This window comes from Poecilia latipinna, unplaced genomic scaffold (genome assembly GCF_001443285.1).
Source record: "Poecilia latipinna isolate Pla-1442-1.1 unplaced genomic scaffold, P_latipinna-1.0 Scaffold30, whole genome shotgun sequence".
NCBI lineage: Eukaryota > Metazoa > Chordata > Actinopteri > Cyprinodontiformes > Poeciliidae > Poecilia > Poecilia latipinna.
The window spans coordinates 307,482-319,648 of NW_015112646.1; the positions used below are offsets into that span (position 1 = coordinate 307,482).

Genomic DNA, 12,167 nt, shown 5'->3' on the forward strand with positions numbered 1-12,167 from the left:
CGCTACTTTCAGACAATTTTTTGAAGTGTGTGTAACGTTTGGCAACTTGAGCAGCTGTTTCTGTCATAACTTACCTCTAAAGTTACTAGATTTATGTAAGAATAACGTCAAACACAAATTAACCATATTCTAGCTACAAGTCAGCAAATCAGACAGATTTCTCAGTTGCTGCATAGCAACAAGATTAATTATTTTTAGCAAAACAAGCTATATTAACAGATATGTTCCTGAATTTTATCCAATCTTACGCTGAATAAATATGTTCACCAATGGAGGTTTTAGATGTATTGATCTTTGGAAATTATTTGAGAATGATACAAACTGCAAGAACTTCATAGCACAAAACAAACAAACAAACAAAAAAACTGTGCAACAATTTTTAAACAACAGCCATGTTGGCGTTTGAGATTAGGTTAGTGTGAAACTCAGGATTTCCCTCTTGAAATTCTAACGTCGAAAGGCTTTCTTATCTTTTTTTTTCCAACTTGGAAATGAGATATTTTTTTTTAATTCACAAGCATGCTGTGCAAATGGCCAAGACCATTTAATTTATTTATTGTAAAAAGAAGAAAAAAAGAAAGACAACAATAAAGCCCAGCACTTTCTGTTGTTGTGACATAATGGGGCTGCTTGAACAACATGGTTGGTAGAATTTGATCCAGAGTAATTTTATTTACGCCATACATGTTGACAAATATACAAGCTGTGCAAAACCTGTGTTATTGTTTACCTTTTGTTAATCAAACTTTGTTTTTCCCCCGAAAACTTTTTTTTTTTTTTTACCCCGTGTTTATATTTACTTTGGAACAAGTTGCTTTTAAAATCTGACACATGACTCCTTATCACACCAGAAATGACTCTGAGAGACCTCCTCCGGATAGACGTTGTTTATTAGAGTCATTTAAGTATATTTTGTTACAACAGACAAAGAAAAGGTTACAGATGATTCAATGAAATCATTTGCCATCAAAGCGGCTACAAAAGTTTCCTGTGTTAGGTACAAACTGATGCATGTTGGGAGAAAAGAAATCTCACAATAAAAGATAGTTGGATTTCAATGACTATAACGTTTTTTAAAAAATGACAAAGATGAGGCATTATGTACATGCAGTCCTGATTCTTGCTTGAGTTGAGGTCCTGACCAGCTACTTCTATTCCAAACCAATCAAAATGTATGAAATCAACTATTTTTTTTTTTAATTTGCAAAAATGTAACGGAAAAGTTCAAATAAAGTTCAAGGTGCAAATGGGATGTAAGATTTTATTTATTTTTAATCCGATGCTTGTGCCCATAGTGCTCATATGAAAAATTGTAATTGTACAGACAGTTAATAGTAATTGGATCACTGCCTACTAGACTTTTTTCTTTTTTTTTTTTCCAGAGGTTGCTTTTCATTCAACTTGGTTTGGATCAGATGTATAATTTCTACAAAAATTCAAGAATAGAAAATAGAAACTGCTGGAGTCTGGTGGGTGGTGGATTAAACCAGAGTTGAGGCACAAATGAAATCCTGCTCGTAGCTTTATGGAACCTGATGAGGGAGAACGGGGAGAAACCGAAAACAAAACGCAAAGCAACAACAATGTCAGCCCTTTCATCCAGCTCTCAAAACTCCACTCCGTTTCTTCCGACTGGCCTGTCTGCTGGCAGGCGGCCAACCCAAGTGTGTGGAAATGACACCGCCAGGGCGGCAGAGATTTTCCTTCATTTCTCTCCTTCCCGATCGCAGACTGGCTGACATTGGCTAGAAAGTGGAGCAGCTCGTCAGGGACAATCAATGCGAATCGATCGAGCTGCGCGGCTGAGGCTCCAGAGCTGGAAAATATCGCGGCAGTTGAAGAGAGCAAGAGAGAGAGAGAGAGAGAGAGAGAGAGCCAGAGGGAGAGAAAGAGGAGGGGGTGTTCAACTAAACTCTGCCCGTAGCCAACAAACATCCCTGCAAATAAATGCGCTCTGACCCTCATAAACATGAGGCTCACTATGCAAACACGGGAGTCAAAAAGTCACTGCGTGCGTAATTACGCACGGGATTTGACATCCGAACGCACTTACAGTGAAGGTTATTTCACGTTTATGATCAGATAACTAGGTACAATAATAGAACCTCTCTAAGCTGCATTTTATTCGTATGGCTGAACATGTTTTATTCTGTTTTTGAATTTATTTCAATAGTTTGAACAGGTGAATAAAAAAAAAGAAAGAGAAATCTCATTTAAAGTTCCCAAAACCCATTTGTTATATGCACATACTGTTGTGGTTTTGTTTCCTAACAGAACTCTTAGGTGCACATAAATACTATGAAATCATCATGGGATTTTTGAATTTTGCATCTCACACTCAGACGTATGTGAAAAACTTAATGTTTTTTTAAACGTACAGTTAAGTTTTTTTTTTTTATCTTATTAGCCTTGAGTGGACAAAAAAAAATATTCAAGTGAGTTTAGTAATACTTTAAACAACTCAAATAGAAGTGAAAATTTTAAAAAGCTGTAGCTATTATGTGAGACAGACAGAAAGTTTTGCAGATTGTGATGTCTTCAACTAATGAAATGCAATTTATAAAACATAAATAACATTGTGGCAAAATTACAAGAAGTATGTGTTTCCTAATTGCAGTTTATCACAAAACAAGACTTGTGAAACCAACACCTACAGTAGCCAACATATGTTACTATAAACAATGCAAACTACTTCCATTGACAAGGTATGGTGTAAACATTTATTTGCCCTCTAAAGGTTAAATCCGGGTTAGCAGGCTGAAAGTAAGTTTAACTGAGTAAAAGTAACTCATTATTACTCACCTTTGTTGCTACATTTATGGTGGTTGGATTTGTTTGTAAGATAAGATTTTTCACGCTCTAAAAAAAAATCATTTTCTTTGAGCTTTACTGTCTGAACCATCAGCCTGAACAAAGTTTAGGAAAAGAGTATTTACATAGGCCGGAATTATGCAGCATTCCCTGATAATATGGTCTCCATGAAAAGATTTAAAGCACTGATCAGTTAGTTGGAGGGGGAAAAAACGTTTGGTTGTAAATGTTTTCCCTTCTTAATGTTGTTCAAAATCTTGATTATGTTTAGAGGATGATCCATTTCTCAGACCATCTCAAAAAGATCTGAGTTTTTTTTTAATTATTATTATTATTGCTGAATTGCACTGAGACATTTGTAAAAACCCAGCATATTACTGTATTTATTTAATAATGAGAAGACCCTTTGTTCCAGAAATAATTGACAAAATCCCTGGTGCCACATATGTTAGTTACCTTTAACTAAATATAATGGAATCATTTTTAGATTGATTATTTTTTAAACTGATCATTCCTTCTGATCCACAGATTTCTGTTTCTGGAGGGAATGAATATTACAAGATAGATGCTCATCTCTTTTAGAACCGTCCCGTTTGGCCGTACGAGGATCCAAGTTTGACTTGCGCAATGCGAGATGAAGATGTGGGTGATTGGTTTCAAAATCCCCAGAGAGCATGTTGCGCTTACCAAGTCTCCATAACAACCATTAGCTGCTATCTACATACCACCAGTTGTTTGAAAGTGATACCATGATAAACCTTTTTTTTTCTGTCCTTCCATCACAAACACAAATATGCAGAGTTTGCTAAACTCTTATGCTTTAGTCAAATTACATCAGTATTTAGGTTTTTAAGAATAAACACAGAATTTAAGTGTGATGTAAGGCAAAGGATGGATATATGGGGATGCACCTCATGCCCACTGCAGTCCATGTGTGACGGAGGATCCGTGAAACTATGGGGAGTTTTTCTTCTAATTGCCCTGGAAACCTTTTGAGAATGCATGACATAATTATACTATTTGGAAATTTCAATAAATTCTTGGAGTTCAACAATTATTTGAAAATCATGCATCGTTGGGTCTATTAGTCGGTTGATGATGCAAAACATATCCCAAAATCAGACCTGAATCCCTTACAAAGCCTGAGAGCTTGGCAGAAAATTGAAGGTTCTGCCAAAATTTAGTCTCAGTAAAAATGCTTAATGCCATTTTTAGGAAGTTTATTTGACCTCAACCACCTTTAAACGACATTAAACATCAATGGATATTTTTATACGAACATGCTTTATCCAATCTCTTACTCTACAGAAATTTGTCTTGCTTAGAGACAAAATAGCATGAAGAAAAAATTCAGGGAGACTAAAATAAGTACTGATTGTTCCTGGATTAGCCTTGTGAAGGAGAATTATTTTCTTGATGGTTTTCTGGTTAAATAAGGATTAAATTAGTATTACAACATTGAAAGGAAATAATAAATCAAATCAGACCTAATCTGTTTTCTTAAATGCAATAAAAAAGTCAATATTTTAAGACTGTGGCTCTTTATATACACAAAGTTGTTTTAAGTCTGAGAAGTCCAACTAGACAAACTAAGCTATTTTATGAATGTATTACTTCAAGCTGCCTGAGATTTTATGTACCGTGGCTTTTCAGATCACTTCCCAGCCATGCTGACATCATCAAAACCTGGAAGTGACTGGCACAAGTTAGGTGAAACATGCTCCCAGTGTGAAAAAAAAAAAAAAACTGAGTTAAAAAAATGTTAGAACAGGAACAAAATTGTGCACATTAGTTTGGTCCTTAACATGCACTTCCAGAAAATTGCAGATGTAAATGCAATCCCCTTGCTTATCACTTTGTTATTTTTTTTATTACTTCTAATGTAAATTTGTCCACTCATGCTCAAAATGCTGTCCCTTTCAGCCACTTAAGATAAAATAAGCTATACTTCCATTGATGTTTGTCTTTTTATTAGCTTATACTATAAGAACCATGATACAAGCATGAAATGTGTATCTTTGTTTTAGCCATGTCTAAAGACTAATGCCTGTAAATTATAAAACAATAAGGTCTTTCTTCTATTCTATTCTATTCTATTCTATTCTATTCTATTCTATTCTATTCTATTCTATTCTATTCTGTCCTTCTTAATCTAGTCGGTTGTACTAGAACAGGAAGACTTTTTACTTTGCAATCTGCAATCATCTGTGCCTTTCATGGGTTTAAAAGGGGGTCAGAAAGAGACAGCAGGGGAGGAAAGGAGAGTCATGCGTGGATAGATGGGTTGGAAGGAGCAGCAAGCTGTGACTCTTGGACATGTTCTGGTGGGTGCGCTGAACCCCGGAGGCTGCAGCCACACTCGGCTCTTTGTTGTTTTCGTTCTGCACAGCCAGGCACGGTACTTTCCTGAGCCGGGGAGGAGGATTAGCGTTGCATGGCCTCCATCCCCAGCTGCACACATGACCAGCGCTGCAGGAAAGCCCCGCATGATGGCCCAAAAAGAGGTACGTCAGGGCTGAAGGGAGCTGGGAGAGACGAGGAGCGACCAGCTTTCTTTCGTCCATTACTGCAAAAAAACGTCGGGAACTTTTTCAACACTAATCATTTAAAATGACATGGTTCTTTTCTGGAAGTGCAGTTTAATGTTGATTTTTCTTCTTCTCCCTACAGAAATCTGTTCCCCTTTTATTATTACTACTTGTGCTGCAACATTTTTACCACATTAGTTTATGTCATCACACTATTCTGTCAGTTTAGCAGCAATAAATTGTTCCTTTTGCAGCAAATAAAGTTTCCGAAGAAAATCCCCCAGCAGTCTCAAACCCAACATGTTGGCTGATCTTCTGTAAAATAACACCCAAATTTATTTAGAGCATGTGCTCCAGCAACCGAGTATTTCACAACTCATCGAGAGACACTTCTTTTTTTAAGCACAGCTACAGAATACTCGTAGTCAGCAAAGAGTAATCACCAAAGAAAACCTTTCGCTTTAATTGTTTTCAAATGTTGGTGCCACTAGGGGAAGAGGATGTGGCTCCCACTGGAAGTAGCATGGTGGAACAAATACATTTTAAAGGGGCAGGCATTTGACTTGAGATTGGTCATCTTTTTTTTTTCCTTCTGTTTTTTTTCTGGTGCCCTTTATTTATTTAGCTTTATCCCAGCAGGTGACACAAATATTGCAATTTGATTTTTCAGTATTGAAAGTACTTTTCTCCAGGTTCAAACGTTCAAATGTATTTTTTTTAATCAGTGTAGTATTTTTCTTAGATATTTTTTTTTTTCCCATAACTAACATCGTTATGATCTGAGTGTTGACCCTTCCCTTTTCTGTTTACATTAATTTGGTCTTGTCATATTTGGTTCTCTGTATTTATTATTGTTGAAGGGGAGTTGCTATATGTTCATTTCTTTGTGTTTTGTTTCTTTAAATTCTTACGTTCTGTTCTTTGTGCATCTGGATTTAGTACCAGTAGGTATACGGTGTTCCTTTCCCCTTGGTTCGTACTTTCTTTGATCCTTATTTCAGCTACTATGGCTGAAAAAAAAACAGTGTTAATTTTAATATGTTGTCTTTTAGTCCCAGTGTTTTAAGTAAAATATGACTAAACTTAAGTCAGAGTTTAGTAATCTGCCAGTTTTGACTTGCCAGTCCAGCTCTAACAGTGAAACATTTGCCCCAGCATGAAACTGAAATTATATTTTGCAATTTTTGTTAATTTTAAAGAACTTTAACCCTTGCAAGCTCTTTGGGTCTGTGGGGTCCGTTTTCACTTTTTATAACAGTAAATCAAATGGAAGTCATTATTTACAGACAAATTCCCATTCTTAGGTTAAAGTTTAGTCAATTTGTGTTTAACTTGTGTTCTTTCTGGTTGAAACTTCCAGTAATCACAAAACCTTAAGGATACATTTAAAGATAAACATAAATGTTTAATGACACTGTTCTATGTTTTTCTGAAATTGTTCTATAGTTTGCTGCAGTCCCAAATCTTTAGAAATCTCTTTAAATCTTTCCAGGCTGGTGAATGTCAATGACTTTGCTTCTTATCTGCTTTTACACTTTTATATTGTTTATGTTTACAAAGCATGACATGGTGTTTTAACCCCTTTCATCCTATCAGGCATGTGCAGATTTTATAATTTCTTGATTCTCATGGTCTGCCATTGACAATCAAAAAATGTGGGTAAGCACAGTTAATTCAATATTTATTATGAGGGACAACTATATTTTCACAGAGGACACTTTCACTTTTTCCTTTTTCGAAAAAAGCAAAAACAGAAGAAATCTGTAGGAAAAAATTAAGGAGCAAACATAGAAAAGTAAATGAAGACCCTTTGTTCTTCTGTCTGTCTGCAGTAATCTACTGCATTGGGCAAATACGACACAACATAAAGCAGTCAGGAATGAATCCCATCATGCTCTGTGTAAGGAAAGCACAATTCCATTATCTGACTTTTATTTTGAAAACTGCTAACCATTCATTCTTTTTAAAGTCAACTTCCTGAAGTCATGGTTCACAGAATAATGAAATCACCTGGAGGAAATTCCCTACCCGCCCTCCACTGGGCAAAGAATGAGGATGGAAGTGTGCTGAAGCTGAGGGAATTGACAAAGTTTTGCATCTTTCAAAATAAACTGTAATCATTATTGTATATTTTAGCTGTAGTAGTTTGTCAGTTTGTTGTGTGTAAAATAAGCACAGTAGCATATTGTATATGCTGTCTGACCTGATGATGCTGTAGCTTGGTGCCACCAATGTTTTTCATCGTGTTTGAGGGTTGATCATCAACAAACCTTTACACTTTGAAAAATTTGGTCGGTTGGTCACACAAACACAAAACTGATGAATTTCAAGCCTTTTTGCCCAAAAGAAATAACCAAAGATTTCTTAGCAACTACAACAGCAGTCGATGTATACGACGTAACTACCTAGTGAAATAACTTGATACTCAGTGGTACAGCACCAAGTATGTAGAAGAAAATAGTTTGGGTGGAGGTGTGAAATGAGAGGAGGAAACAATATGGATGTGGGTATAAAGTAGAGCTATAACATGACCAAGGAGCAAATTGTCCTGCAGCTGCAAATAAGCAGCAGATGAAGCTCCTTTAAAGGACAGAAGAGTGCATGGAGCAACATCTGTTAGAGTGAGCACATAAAGTACACCCCTCGGCTCCACCTGGGAGTAAATTGCTTGTGCTTTCGAAGAATGCTCTAAAGATGCAGCCTGTTGCAAATTGACATTTCTTAAAGCACTTAGAGGGTTGGAATAAAAAACTAAAATGTTACTTTATCTAAACTACTCTTACTTCTTAAGAGCATTTCCATAAACTTCTATAGAGACTAACATAATAGTGATTGTAGTTTTATGTTAACATAGCTTCAAAGCATATGAGTGGACTTGAACTGACAGAAAAAAGTATTTTTTTTTTTTTTTTTGGTTGATACCATCCCTGGATCTGGAAGTACATTATGAATGATTAAGAGACTTTCAACTGGCAAGTTCCTCCCACAGCTATGCCAGGACTGCTTTCCACCAAGTGTTTTTTTTGTTGGTTTTTTTCCAAGTTGGGGTCAGACGATGTTGGTTGCCAACAGGTCACTTGAACAACTTGTTAAATTAAGGTGAATATCAAATGTGAAATTGGGGCTGTCTGCCTTTTGTCTACAGCTGAAACCATTTCTTTCATGCATTGTATGAAACAAGGGCTCCACGGTGACGGACAACAAGAAGGTCCTCACTTTAAATCTCAACATGGGATCTTTCTGCGTTGGGTTTGCGTGTTTTCCTTCCGCACGCATGGGTTTTCTCCAGGACGCTGGCTTTTTCCCACAGTGCTAAAACAGAATAATTGGTCTCTCCCTATTGAAGGTGAGGCTGAATGCTATTTATTTTGGTGTCATTAGTGAGCAGCAAACTTGAGCAGCTTACCCTTTCATCAGTTTGACACAAACAAAGTTATTTTGTTTTACGACTAATAGAAGCCAAAGCCACATCAACAGCTGCGTGTACTGCCACCTAAATGGTGTGACTACTTTCTCAAATGATCATGACTCACAGTAAACACGCAAACACTGCCCCGTGTGTCAGATCCAGCGGAGCAGCCGTTGCAGAGAAGAAAATTAAAGGCTAGCGCGCCATCTAGTGGTAGACATTATAGCATTTCATGTTTTTAAGCAATTGTTTTTTTCTATTAAAACTCTTCTGATATTATCTTAGAGAACACCCTAGTGATTTAGTCTCTGTTATTATTTAAGGGAATAAACAGTGTCTTTATTTTTATTTTAATAATGATCTGGTTATTTGCCAAAATGTTCAAACTTCATTGTTTCTTTACAGGATTTTAGGAGGTGCTATTTTACAATAACTATTTATTGTAAGAAATAGTTAGCTATTCATCTTGAATCCAAACATCAGAATATGAAAAATTATTAGAATAATTCAGAATTTTCAGTCAGATGTTGTTCATTTTTCTTTAGATTTCCACATGTAGTTCGGTCCATGCCTATTCTTGGAGCTATATAAAGCATTTCCTGTCTTTTTCTTCACTGCACCGTGACATGTGAGTCTTTCATATTCTTAAATGAAAAGGAAAAATCAAAGCTTCCAAATATCAAACCAGCTATCCTGCTGATGCAGTTGCTGATCTCCCAGGGTAAATTCAATAAAAAACATTCAGCTCCTGTTTGTTTCTTTGTGTTGGACAGCAGCAGGGATTTTAGTCCGCTGTGGTAAAACTTGAGAGTTTTGTCAGCTTTTTTTTTTTTTTGTACTTTTTTTTATTATTATTTTTTTTACATTTTATAATCTCAAAGGAGCAGAATGCAGCACTGTGTGTTCTTCCTATAATAAGGGAATTTATTATGACACATCAAATATATCAACAAGGGAGAGAAAAAAAATGTTTTGGTGCCGTTAAATTTCATTTCAAAACTATTTTACACTTGTTGGAAAAACTCCTTTCAGTGTGTGAAATACCAGGTGCAATGGCAAATCAACAAGGCAAAGAAACGGAACTCAAAACTGTTAACAAAAGCAGCTTTGTGGTCTCAGCTTTAATTGCCAAGAGCGATAATTACTAAGCATCACAAGCTCTGAAAAGTCCTCCTCATGTTTCAGAGCAGCTGTTCTGCGGCTGACAGTAATGACCACACAGGTGCACGGTTTTAACACGTGTCTGGTAAGCTCAGAGTGGGGAGAAAATTTGTGGCAAAATCTTAAGCAAAGCCCAAAGATTTCCAACAGGTTGCGGTCAGGGCTTTGACCAATTGTGGCACCAGATTCGGTGTTATGGAGGAGCTTCCTATATTCCTGATGGTACTGTGATGGGGAACTGAATCTATAACATATTCAACATACCCCACAGTCACCTAATGAATAGTGTGCCTAATGAATACAGAACATGCCAATCTCTGGCACCACAGGAAAACAGTGCAAACCACTTCTTTAGAGATAAAACTGCTCTGTAATGTCAAAACTCAATGACACGTAACAAAGGGAACGTTTTTCATTTAATTTCTTTGCAATGGAAAAAATTTGCCTGTTGTTGTAATTGTTGAAAAATCTGTCTTGATCCAGGGTCCTGCAGACTTTTTCGAAAGGTCAGTGGTTCAACTGCCCCCATTTCTCAGGTAGTTTTATTCCAATAAGACAAACAAGTTAAACCGTGTTCACAGCTCACTAGTAAACTAAAAATATCAAAGACACGGACATCAGCTTAAAATGTAAATCTGTATATTTGAAATGCTGCTTATATAAGAACTAACCGTTAATGGCCCTTTTCTGTAACTTGGTGGAGCTCTGCCCTCTAATTCTCCTCATTGACCTTTGACCTTGGTTGGAGGCCATTTAGAGAATTCAAAGGATCAGTTTTGATTGATGTTTCATATCCTGTTGGCACACCCACGTCTTTTTGGATGAAAAGAAAAAATATATTGAAATGCAAAACTACTTATGTGACAAAGCCAGTTGTATTGAGGAGAAAACTTTTACAAAAGACAGATTGAAACATATAACAACAATGTTTAGAGGAGTCAAGGTGAGGCTTTGAACAAGCTTTCAGGAATTTCAGTGTCATGCTGGGGGTCTGTGCCAACTGCTGGGAGTAATGCAAATGGGGGACATTTAAAACTTGGACACAATAATATTCTTAAGCAGAAGTCCAGTTACCTTTTTCTTAAGTACTTAGGACTGACATGTTCTGGATGACAGAGTCCACACCGGTGACACATTTGGATTTTCCACCAGGACAATGATTGCAAACACAACAAACACAAATTAAAACTAGTTTGGCTTGTGGAATGGATGGAGCTGTGAGCTTCTGTATTGGTCCCAGCCTCTACTCCACAGTGGTAGGTAACAGGAACCAACTAATTTAAATTCATTCCAATTCTGATAACTGGAGTAGTGAAGTAATCAGCAAGAATTACACATGACGTTTGTTGACAGCTTTAAAAAGTTTTTTAGTTTGTATCACGTTTGTTTCACACTAAAAACAGAATGATTGAAACGCCTCTATTGTAGACCTACGTTGATAGAACTCTTAACAAACTCAGTTCAGATGACTAGATTTTCTGCTTGAGCTGAATCCTCTAAAACTTATCTTGAGGAACTTTTGACGGTCTCTCCTTGACTGATTTCCCTTGCAGACAGCTGAACCAACTCCACAGGCCAGAAGTTTCATACTCTGCTAAACTCAATCTGAATGCTAATTGATCCAAATTGCTTTGATTCATGAGAATTACTTTCAAATTATTTGCAGGGGAAGTATGTTTTACAGTTATTCTGCACTAGATTGATTTTTAATCACTTTTCAGTTAACTATAATTATAGCTTGTCCTTCAGTTCATTAGACTAATAGGCCATTAAATGATGTTGATGTCCAGCCAGTCAGTGTTTCGCATTGCGTGGTTTCCAGTTTCAGTGCCCAATGCAGTCAAATAAAGCAGGTAAAACATTTGTCTATTCTGTTTGTTGCACCACTTAATGGAAGAAGGTTTCCATGAAATATTATACTTTGGATGAATTAAGATTGCACGTTGCCTTTAATACACCATCCCTATCATTAAACTTGGTGAGGGCAGCATCGTTCTCTGCAGATCCTTTTCTGCATCAGGAACAGAAAGGCTGGCCAAATGTATGTATACTTATTTAAACATTTCAGCAATTTACAAAATATGTCATTTAATAAATAAATAACTCAATGTGGAAATCACTCTTCAAATTTTGTATTCATTGTATGTTCAAAGGCCGGCCAATGCAGATACAGACTGATTGATGGAAGTGGTATTCAGTTAAACTGTTGTGAAAGTTAGACAATTAAATATGTAGAATATCAAAGTATTAGTTATAGA

At 36.4% G+C, this 12,167-nt stretch overlaps 1 protein-coding gene across 1 annotated transcript in view; it reads left to right on the plus strand.

Moving 5' to 3' along the window:
- The first annotated feature begins 1,821 nt into the window (after window positions 1-1,821).
- The window catches only part of ppp3ca (protein phosphatase 3, catalytic subunit, alpha isozyme), a 46,395-nt gene continuing 36,049 nt past the window's right edge, over window positions 1,822-12,167 (plus strand). The window contains exon 1 of the mRNA XM_015040042.1: window positions 1,822-1,874. The gene's annotated coding sequence lies outside the window, so the exon portion shown is untranslated. The remainder of the gene's footprint in view (window positions 1,875-12,167) is intronic.